This window comes from Anguilla rostrata, chromosome 14 (assembly GCF_018555375.3).
Source record: "Anguilla rostrata isolate EN2019 chromosome 14, ASM1855537v3, whole genome shotgun sequence".
NCBI classification, from domain to species: Eukaryota; Metazoa; Chordata; class Actinopteri; order Anguilliformes; family Anguillidae; genus Anguilla; species Anguilla rostrata.
Genome location: NC_057946.1, coordinates 28,250,312 through 28,260,909, shown reverse-complemented (window position 1 = coordinate 28,260,909; position 10,598 = coordinate 28,250,312).

Sequence of the window (10,598 nt, the reverse complement as noted above, 5' to 3'; positions counted from 1 at the left end):
TGGGAAAGCTCGAACGTTCGCATTACCTCCACCTGCACACTCACCAAAGAGAGAACGTTGAGAGTGGCCAGGTCAACGGCATACTGGACTGGAATCAAATAAACTGGTCCAGTGATAGTCAGTGGTCCCATATTCTTGCATTGGAAGCATGTCAACAGTCTGTCTTTGTGCTCGATTCACATGTTCAATCAACACGCTGTGTATGTTGCCTCTCGCAATTCAATTCAAGACCAGTGTGATCATTGAGTGTGTAATGCAAAGTGCTCCTTTACTGCCGGGATGGGCTATGCATACTTTTCTTAGTCAGGCAACAGACCTGTGTCCGAACGGCTGGATTTAATGAGCTCCTTACCCTCACCCTTAGGCAATGGCTTTGGCTTAGTCTGTCTGTGTTTCTGCATTTGCATGCTGTATGTATGGTTGAGTGATTTGGTGGTTTGCAGTGAGATGCTGGGTTTGGAGAGGAGGAACAGCAACAGGCTGTGGAGGCCTTGGGTTTGGTGAGGAGGTAAATGGTAAATGGACTGCATTTATGTAGCGCTTTTATCCAAAGCGCTTTACAATTGATGCCTCTCATTCACCAGAGCACTTAGGGGTTAGGTGTCTTGCTCAGGGACACTTCGACACGCCCAGGGCGGGGGTCGAACCGGCAACCCTCCGACTGCCAGACAACTGCTCTTACCTCCTGAGCTATGTCGCCCCATAGGTGCTGTGAGATGCTAGGTTTGGTGAGGAGGTGTAGTGAGATGCTAGGTTTGGTGAGGAGGTGGTATGAGATGCTGGGTTTGGTGAGGAGGTGCTATAAGATGCTAGGTTTGGTGAGGAGGTGCTATGAGATTCTGGGTTTGGTGAGGAGGTGCTATGAGATGCTGGGTTTGGTGAGGAGGTGCTATGAAATGCTGGGTTTGGTGAGGAGGTGCTATGAGATTCTGGGTTTGGTGAGGAGGTGCAGTGACATGCTGGGTTTGGTAAGGAGGTAGTGACATACTGGGTTTGGTGAGCAGGTGTAGTGACATGCTGAGTTTAGTAAGGAGGTGATGGGTTTGGTGAGGTGGTGCTATGAGATGATGGGTTTGGTGAGGAGGTGCAGTGATATGCTGGGTTTGGTGAGGAGGTGCTGGGTTTGGTAAGTAGGTGATATAAGATGCTAGGTTTGGTGAGGAGGTGCCATGAGATTCTGGGTTTGGTGAGGAGGTGAAATGACATGCTGGGTCTGGTCAGGAGGTGCAGTGACATGCTGGGTTTGGTCAGGAGGTGATAGGTCTGGTGAGGAGGTGCTGGGTTTGGTAAGGAGGTGATGGGTTTGGTGAGAAGGTGCTATGAGATGATGGGTTTGGTGAAGAGGTGCTGGGTTTGGTAAGGAGGTGCAGTTACATGCTGGGTTTAGTTAGGAGGTGCAGTGACATGCTGGGTTTGGTGAGGAGGTGCAGTGAGATCCTAGCGTTCATGTGGAGTTGTTTGTGTCCCTCTGGTCTAACTGCATTCTGTGGTCCTGTACATCAGTGCTGCTCGTGTTGACTCTGCATTTTTTGTTTGCTTTGCTGAGCATCTGGTTTCAATCGCCTGAGCCAAGCTGTGTTGCACCTGGTCGTGCATTCAGTAAAGGTCTCTCTCTCTCTGTCTTTCTGTCTCTTACTTCCTGAGTGAGAGTACTGCTCCTGTGCTTGTCTCCACAATCAGTGAAATCCATTGACAAGCTAAAACACACTTCAGCCATTTTTTTTAGCCCTGCTTCTTCAGAAGAGTTATTTTCTGGTGAGAGAAAGGAAGGCTATCTCAGCTGAAACGTGTTAGCATTAACCCCTTACCCGGCTACATAGCTGGGCTTATGCAGCAGTGCCGGTACACTGTCAGCAGCACTACTGTAGGTGTCTGTAGCAGCCGTGTAAGTGTCAGTGGCATTCGTCAGTAGCTAAGACAGGCCGGGGACAGACATGTCTATGCTGTAGTGGGTCTCAGTGCGAGAGAGCAGCAGTGGCAGGTTTCAGGAGAACACGCAGTGGTGGGGGGTTTTAAGCGTTTAATTAGAGCCAAGCCAGCCCAGGACTATCCCCACCCCCACCTCCTCCTGCTCCTGCTCCTCCTCCTCCTCCTGCTCCTCCTCACTGCCCGGCCATGTGACCCACTAACCGTCTAAGTGGCAGATTACCAGCTTTTCATAAAAGCCGCCTAACGCAACGCCGCATGGGGAGTCACCTCGGCACCAGCTGCCGAGCGCCGTGCTTCATCCGCCGCGCCCTTAGCGACGGAGCGCTCGACTTGACCGCGGCGGAGCGCGCGCAGGGGGGGGGCTGGGGCTCATTTCGGTTACCGCCCGGTTCCTCCGCCGGGTTTCCACAAACACGCCGTCCCACTGCAGGAGTCTCTCTCTCTCTCTCCCACGTTCTCTGAACACGTCTGAAATTAGCCAAACATGGCCGATTCTCAGTTTTTATATTAATCGCGCCCTTGCTGGTAATGAGGACAGACCGGAAGCACGCGAAGGTCACGGTTTCCCAGTGTGAACCTCATCAAGCAGAAACCTGACCGGCATGTCTTTAGCATGAAGAGCAAACTGCTGAGTTTGCTTATCGCGTGCGCGCGTTACATATAGGACCGGAAAAGCCTTTTCTGCAAAAGAAACACGAGAATAAACAAGGAAAAAACACAGAGGATGGGAGGGGATTACGGAAAACCATTAATCAGCACTTTATTTACATGAGCAACTTTCAAGTGGCGGTAGGAAATTGATGTGTGCAGGCGCGCGTGTGCGTGCGTGTGTGTGTGTGTGTGTGCACGCGTGTGCGCGCGCGCGCGTGTGGCGCACGGAGAGTTCCGGGAGTGGCGTGGTGTCGGGGAATGAGGCAAGGGAGCTGTACCGTATGTAGGACAGGGGCTATTCTACTCTGACACGAACTGTGGGCGTGTCCAATTTCTGCATGCTTGATCAATGGGGTTGAATAGAGAGAGAAAAAGGGAGAGAGGAAGGGGAATGAATGAGACTGAGAGGAGAAGTGGAGCAGTAAAAACAGAGGGAACGAGAGCAGAGAGAGCATATACATGTGTGTATATATGTAATATATATATGTGTGTGTGTATCCATCCTGTGTATAACTTTAGAGAGAGAAAGAGAGATAGAATGAGAGAAATGCATTTGATTCCATCTTTTCTTTTTGTCACTCTCGCTGTGCTTGTGCATGTGTGCATTCGAGTGTGCACATGTGTGTATTAATTAGCCTTCACTTAGCTTTATTTAGTTGCGCTGAACTCAGTTCTCTTTTTCAGCGACGACCTTCAGATATGGTGGGTAGGGAATCCGAGGGACTGTGCAGCCAATCAGCTGTAAGGGGTTTGATCACATGGTTGGATGTTGAGCGTCAGCTTGGAAGAGTGATCTGGACACACACACTCACTCACACACACACACACACACACACACACACAGTTGTGAGTTTGTTCACTCAGGCTCTTCACTGACCTCTTAGGGGTGAAGCTATTGTTCACCCCTGACCTTTCACCCCAAGGCCCTGGGACCAGCTCAGAGAGAGCGAGGGTGTCAGAGGAAGGGACACAGAGAGAATAAAGGATGAGCTTCTCTGCTTTTCTTGAACTACATAAATCACCTTGATAAGGACATTGATAATTATTATAGTCACATCTGAATTTGCACTAAACCTTTAGCAGTTTGGAGGCTACTAGAATAACACAAAAAGATTTAAATAGTCTCCAGAATTGAGCTTAACCTCAGAAAATGGGCAAATATAAAAACATCCAAAATTAGAACTTCAGGTTCACTTTGTCCTGGGAGTAGTTGCTGGCCAAAGCCTATCAGGTCAAAGTATTGTGCTATAGCAGTTAGAGGCCAACAGGATGCTGGGATATACAGCAAAAGTTGCTGAGTATAAATTAAAGGAAGTTCTATTGATGTTATACAAAGCCTTTGTCAGACCACACTTCGAGGACCGTTTGCCTGCCTGGGCACTATCTACAGGCTCGGCAGAGAGACTCTGGCGGGGGGAGGGGGGGTATTTGAGGTTTAGAAAATTGTAAACAGGATTAACAAAGTAAGCGAAATGAAAATATATTGTAGTCTGATCTGTCAGCAGAACAAGGGGACACAGGTCAAAATTAGTTTACAGCTCGTTTCATTCAGAGATTTTCAATGTGCGGAACAACTTGCCGGGTCATGCTATCGAGGCACGGACCCATGGGCTGTTCAAGTCCAGGCTTGGCCTGATGCTGGATGCTCTCTGGGCTGAAGCTGAATGACAAGATTAGATGAGCTCAATGCCCTGTTATCATCAGCACATCAAACACCCTGATTGTTCTCATGTTATTAAACGGAAAACAAAGAGAGCAGGGAGGTGAGGATGTCAGAGGGAGACTGGAAGATTAAGGTAGGGATGTATAGATATTATACACTATACACGGTGTACTGCATGCATACATTCGATGGCCATTTTATTAGGTAAAGATCCATATTAATGAAAATAGCCTGCTCTTCTAAACAGTGAATCATGTGGCTGCAAGTCAATATATAAAGCGCGTAGACATGGTGAACAAGCATATTGTTCGTCCAAACATTAGAAGGGGGAGGACACGTGATCTAAGCGACTTTGAATGTGGTATGATTGTTGGTGCCAGACGTGCTGATTCCAGCACCACAGAAACAGCTGCCCTCCAGGGATTTTCACACACTACAGTCACTAGAGTTTACAGAGCACGGTGTGATAAACAAAAACATGCAGTTCTGTTGACAAAAACACCGTGTTTATAAGAGGTCAGAGAAGAATGGACAGACTCATTCAAGCAAACAGAAAGGACACAAATGCTCAGATAACAGCTGTTCATAACAGAGTTGTGCAGAAGGGAAACTCTGAACACAAAACGTGCCAAACTGTGAAGTAGAGGCGCTACAGCAGAAGACCACGCCGGGTTTCACTCCTGCCAGCTAAGAACAGGAAGGTGAGGCTGCAGACGTAAGTGAGCAGCGAGTGTCTTGTCTTGGTTTTAGCCTTTGTTTTCATCTGGGAAGATTGCATTTGGAGTCAGAAGGCCTACACCACCACAAAGACCAGAGAACTAACTATGGCTGAAAAACAATTAATCTGTAAGCTGAGAGAATGAGAGAATTCATTAAGAAGGATATCTGGGTGTATCAAGCACAGCAGTTTGGAAAGTCTTGAAAAAGAAAGAAACCACTGGTGAACTCCATACAGGTTGGCCCTGGAAGTCAACTGCAGTTGATGACAAGCAAATCCTAGAGCTGTGAAGAAGACCCCTAAAACAATGGTCAGTGACATCACCAGCAGTCTCCAGAGGGCAGGAGTGAAAGTATCACAAGCGCCTATGCACAGAAGACTTTGACAGCAGAATTATAGGGGCTACACTGCAAAATGCAAACTTCTCATCAGCAGCCAGAACTGAGAGGCCAGATCAGAATTCACCAAGACTAGGCAGAAGGAACAAAGACCAAAATAAATCTTTACTGAAGCACTGGACACCTGAAAGTGTGTGGTCAGACGAAGGAACAGCCTAGCATCCAAAGCTCTCCCTCATCTGTGAAATATGGAGGGGGTGGTGTCATGGCTTGGACATTTATGACTACATCTGGAACAGGCACACTTTATGTGTTTATTGATGATGTAACAGAGGGTGGCAGCAGTCGGGTGAATTCGGAAGTGTACAGGCAGATTTTGTCTGGCTATGCACCAGCAAATTCCAACCTCACGGGCCGATGATTCATCCTGCAACAAGACAGTGACCTCAGCACACACTGCCCACGCAACCAAGGCATTCATCAATGGGGATAAGGGGAAAGTTTTGGACTGGCTAAGTCAGTCACCTGATGTAAATCCAATTGAACTTTCATTTCAGTCGCTGAAGAGGAAGCTGGTGACAGAAACCCCCCAAAATGAAGATCAACTGAAAGTGGCTGCAGCGAAGGCCTGGAAAAGCATTTCCAAAGAAGACCCCGAATGTTTGGTGATGTCAATGGGTCGTAGAATTGATGCACTCATTGCATTTAAGGGCTATGCAACCAAATATTAGACTTTATTGCTCTGATTTGCTCTTAAGTTCACCTGTTACCTTAATTTTTCACAGCTGAAAATGGGGGAACTCAACAACAAAAGCAGAAGTTTCTTTAAAATGGTGGAACACACACACACACGTGTAAATGCCACAAAATAAAAGCTGATTTTCTGTAATTTTGTCTCATATTCATCTTTTGACGAGTATGCAGAAAATATAACAAATTTCACTCTACTGTTACCGTACTTTTGGAGGGCACTGCGAAGACAGAGAGAGAAGGGCCTTTGGTCAGATGTCCAAATATATCTTTCATGGGCGCAACACAAAACTGATAAACTGAGATGTGCTTCCCCCCCCCCACCTCTTCTTCCTCTCTCTCTCTATCTCTTTTAATCCTTTTTCCACTCTCTACCTCCTGTCTGCGGCTCCATCAACGCCATTCCTTCCCTCTATAAATACCCCCCTATGAGTCCCCTGCCAAGGGGAGGGGGGAGGTGGGGGGGCGCTGGAGAGACGCGGGGGTCACCGTGGAGAAGGCAGGCTGAGGACACACGTCTGGCAGGAAACCAGCATTATAGGGACATCGATTCATTGCAGGGACAACAACAGATACAATACTTAACCTGATTGGCTGCAGCACAGCCTGGCTGTAAAGCCATGTTTTTATAAAGGGCAGTGGTCTGCTCGGTACTGAATGAATGCTACCTTTCATAAGCGCAATAAAATATCATTCATGTAAATATATCGGCAGAATGAGGCTTTGGTATGACAGTTAATACAGGTAAGCAGTCCAGGTGTGGGTTATTAATTGTGGGATGTGCTCTGTCTTTTACGAAATGAAAAGTTACGTATGTTGTTGCAAGTGGCATGTATGAATTTTTCTGAAAGGTCCCTGACACTGTAGGGCTAGGCTGTCATCTGCTGGAGAAAGCAGATATTGCAGGCAGGTCACTGTTCCCATAACGAAATCAAGAGAGAAACAGGACAAAAGAGCTTTACTTTCTTATTTTCCTCTGATTACACACAAATAGGGACTTTCCTGAAGAGAACAGTCGCACACAGCCCACAGATATGATTATGGTAGTTCAAATATATTCAATATTATAACACATGAGTAACAACATCATGCTACATGAAGGCATTGAAAACGTTCAGAGATACATGGGGTTGGAGGATGGGGAAAAGAGAGAGGAAGAAAGAGAGAGAGCAACAGACTGGGAGAGAGAAAGAGAGAGAGTGAGAGTAGGGAGTGAGTCCAGAGGGAGGGTGAGAAAAAGAGTTGAAAGAAAAGGGGGCAAGGTGCTTTTGTTAGTTTTTGTGAAGCCAGATTGTCTTCCTCTCCAGTAAAGTGGAAACCTGACTCTACTGAGGGGAGAGAAAGCGAGAGAGAGTGAGAGAAAAGACTGTAGTTTCAGTCCAGCCCCATTCAACATCTACATCAATGAGATGGCCGCCGTGCTCCAGCAGCCCACAGGCCCTGGTCTCACTTTGCACGTCAAATGGCTGCTCTGTGCGGACCGTGTGGCTCCGGTGTCAGTCAGACCGCAGGACCTGTTGAGCTGCTGCATCAGTACTGCCAAACATGGGCCCTGGCAGTCGAGCACGAAACAGCCTAAAACTGCAACATTCCTGAAGGGATCCAGATCTCAGGGAAATAAATGCGATTTCACTCACACCGCACCGTGTTCAGCTGTATTTCAGAAATTCAAGCAGAAATGAATATTTAATACTGGACATAGATGAACTTAAACAGCGAAGCCTGTGATTCGCTTACGATGCAGGACTTTGGTAAATGGAACAAACAGTCCTGCAATAACACCCCTTTGATGCGAACTATGTCAATATGCATTGTTACTCAAAATTCAGAAGGGAAATAATGTATTTGAAACATCTGTAAGTGATTCATTATTAATATTATATAAACAGAAAAATGAAGAAATAAGAAAAAACTGTTCTGGTAATTATTTTCATGCTTTGTGATTGAACACACATTGTTTAAAAGATCCTGGTATTAACATGGCAATACTCTTATCTAGAGCAGCATCTACAGTGTTTCTTACAGTCTACTTTGTGAGTCTCTACAGATACAAGCATCCATTGAATGTAATGTAATGAGCGAAAGCTGAAACAACAGTATAGGATCTTTTTGATACTGAGCGAAATCCAGTGGTCTCATGAAGAACTGCAGTCTCGACTCAAATGTGAATCCCTGAACACAGTTGTGCCATGACGTGATTTCATGTGTGTGTGTGTGCGTGTGTGTGTATTTGTGTGTCTGTATTGGGTTCTTGTGCATGTTTATTTGTGTGTATTGGGTGCTTGTGTGTCTGTCCTTGTATTGTCTGTGCGTGTGTGTGCGTGATCTACACCTGAAATTCAAACTGGTTTTTTTTTCAGAATCCTTCGACCTCTGTCAACACTTCAGCATGTAATTCACAGGGAATCAGGTCCGAAAATAGAAACAGCTTCCCTGAGAGAGGGCCGAGAGCGAGGCAGGAGGCTGTCTGCACTGCTCCTCTGTCTCTGGGTGAGGCAAAAACTCTCTCTCTCTTTTCTCTCTCCTCTCTCTCTACCTCTCTGCTCTCTCTCTGGGTGTGTGTGTGTGTGTGTGTGTGTGTGAGAGAGAGAGAGAGAGAGAGAGAGAGATCGGGAGAAGGACAAGCAGGGTATGTGTGTCTTTGTGTATTTATTTGTATTTGTGTTTGAGTGTGTGGGGGTGGGGGTGGGGGTGGGGGCATCTAATCTCAGACAGTCTGAATGCCAAAAACCAGCGGATGGCCATCTGCCTGCCTAGCATTGACCTTATAACTCACAGATACACACAGATACACTCACATGCAAACAAATACACAGATACACACCGATAACAACAACAACAATGTCAATAATAATAATAACAACAACAACAACAACAACAACAATAATAATAATAATAAACCTAAACCTACTCAAAGCTCAAGTTTCTTATGTACTGTTGGAAAGCGTTTCATATTTTTGGTGTATCAAAAAACAAAACAGAAACCAGCCTCCCCTCTGTGCCAAGGTCAAGGTCAAGGTTTATTCTCATATGTATATATAAACACAAGTGCTTATAGCACTGAAATGCTTACTTACAGAAGCATCCTTCCCTGTGACAAAATAACAACAACGAAACACACATACACAGCGCTGTAATATATTTAAAAAGGCAAACAGCAATGCTAAAAAACAAAATAACAATAATAAAAAATGGCTGTAAAAGTTAGTAAAAATTTGTATAATTTGAAGTGAAGATCATAGTGCAAATGATTTTGTATCCACTCAGATACAAATACACACTGATGCACACATACACACACACACGCACACACACACACACACACACACACACACACACAGATGCTGTACACTCCGAAAGCACATCTGTATTTATTTAACCGTAAATGACTTCTGTATTAATTTAAACATAAACACTACTGTATTTATTTATACTTAAAACACTTCTGTACTCATTTAAATATGATAAAGAAGAAAAACCGGCCTACCCGTTCGGCTGTTCAGGTCTCCTGTGCTCCCTGGGTTAGGAGGAGGCCTACAGTGCCCCCTGGTGTCAGAACCCAGAGGATACACCACCATTTCAATTTAATTGACTTCAGCCAATTGAAGAAATATTCAAAAAATATTTTACAAAACAGTGATAGCTAGCTCACAAAGCTACATGCGGTTTCATTAATGAATGTTGTACACATTAATGTGTGTTAAGAGGTCTTCCAAGCAGCAACCTCTTACCTGTGATCTATTATCAAACTTACACTGCCCTCAGTTAGGGGTCCCTCCTTTCAATTACATCCCTTCTCCATTCTGGCCACCCAGTGACAGAGTGAGCTGAGCCACTGCCCACCATCTGCCACAGGCCAAAGACACACATACTGTATCTAGACTGCAGCTTGGGTCGTCTAATGCTCGACTCGTTACACACAGTATGGGTTTACAAGCCGTGCCCATGCCATATCAAAAACCATATACTCTAAACCATTTATTTCAGAATAGTACTGCATTTTCTCGCTCATTTGTGTACATACTATAGCTTCTTTTAAACATGTAGCAAGATTATGTCTTTATGTTGTAAGATTATGATGACTATTGTAACTACATGGATACACTAATACGTAATGACAGTTATGACCCTGATGAATAGCATCATCACTGTCTAAACCTGTACGTTATGCACATATGCAAGTGGCTCTCAATATGAGCACCTGCTAAATGCTTAAGTGTACATGTAAAAGAAGTTAGTGATGTCAATGCCGGTATGCAAGATAACTCACTTCAAATACGGTAACAGCCAGGGTAAGCTCACTGCAGCACACGGGCGCCATTGTGGCTCTAGCATTTCCTCTCTTTCCTTATAGTTCAGTGCTGCTACGGGTCCTCGGGAGTGCTGGGTCCTGCTTATGCGTGGAGTTAGCTGAGAAGCCTGTTGATTGTACAAAACATGAGTCTTCCGATGTTTAAAAATTCCAGTGAGGGTCTGTGAAAGGTTATTTAGAGGAAAAGTAAAAATAGTTGAAAGATTTTTTTAAAGATCCTCGCGCACACACACACAG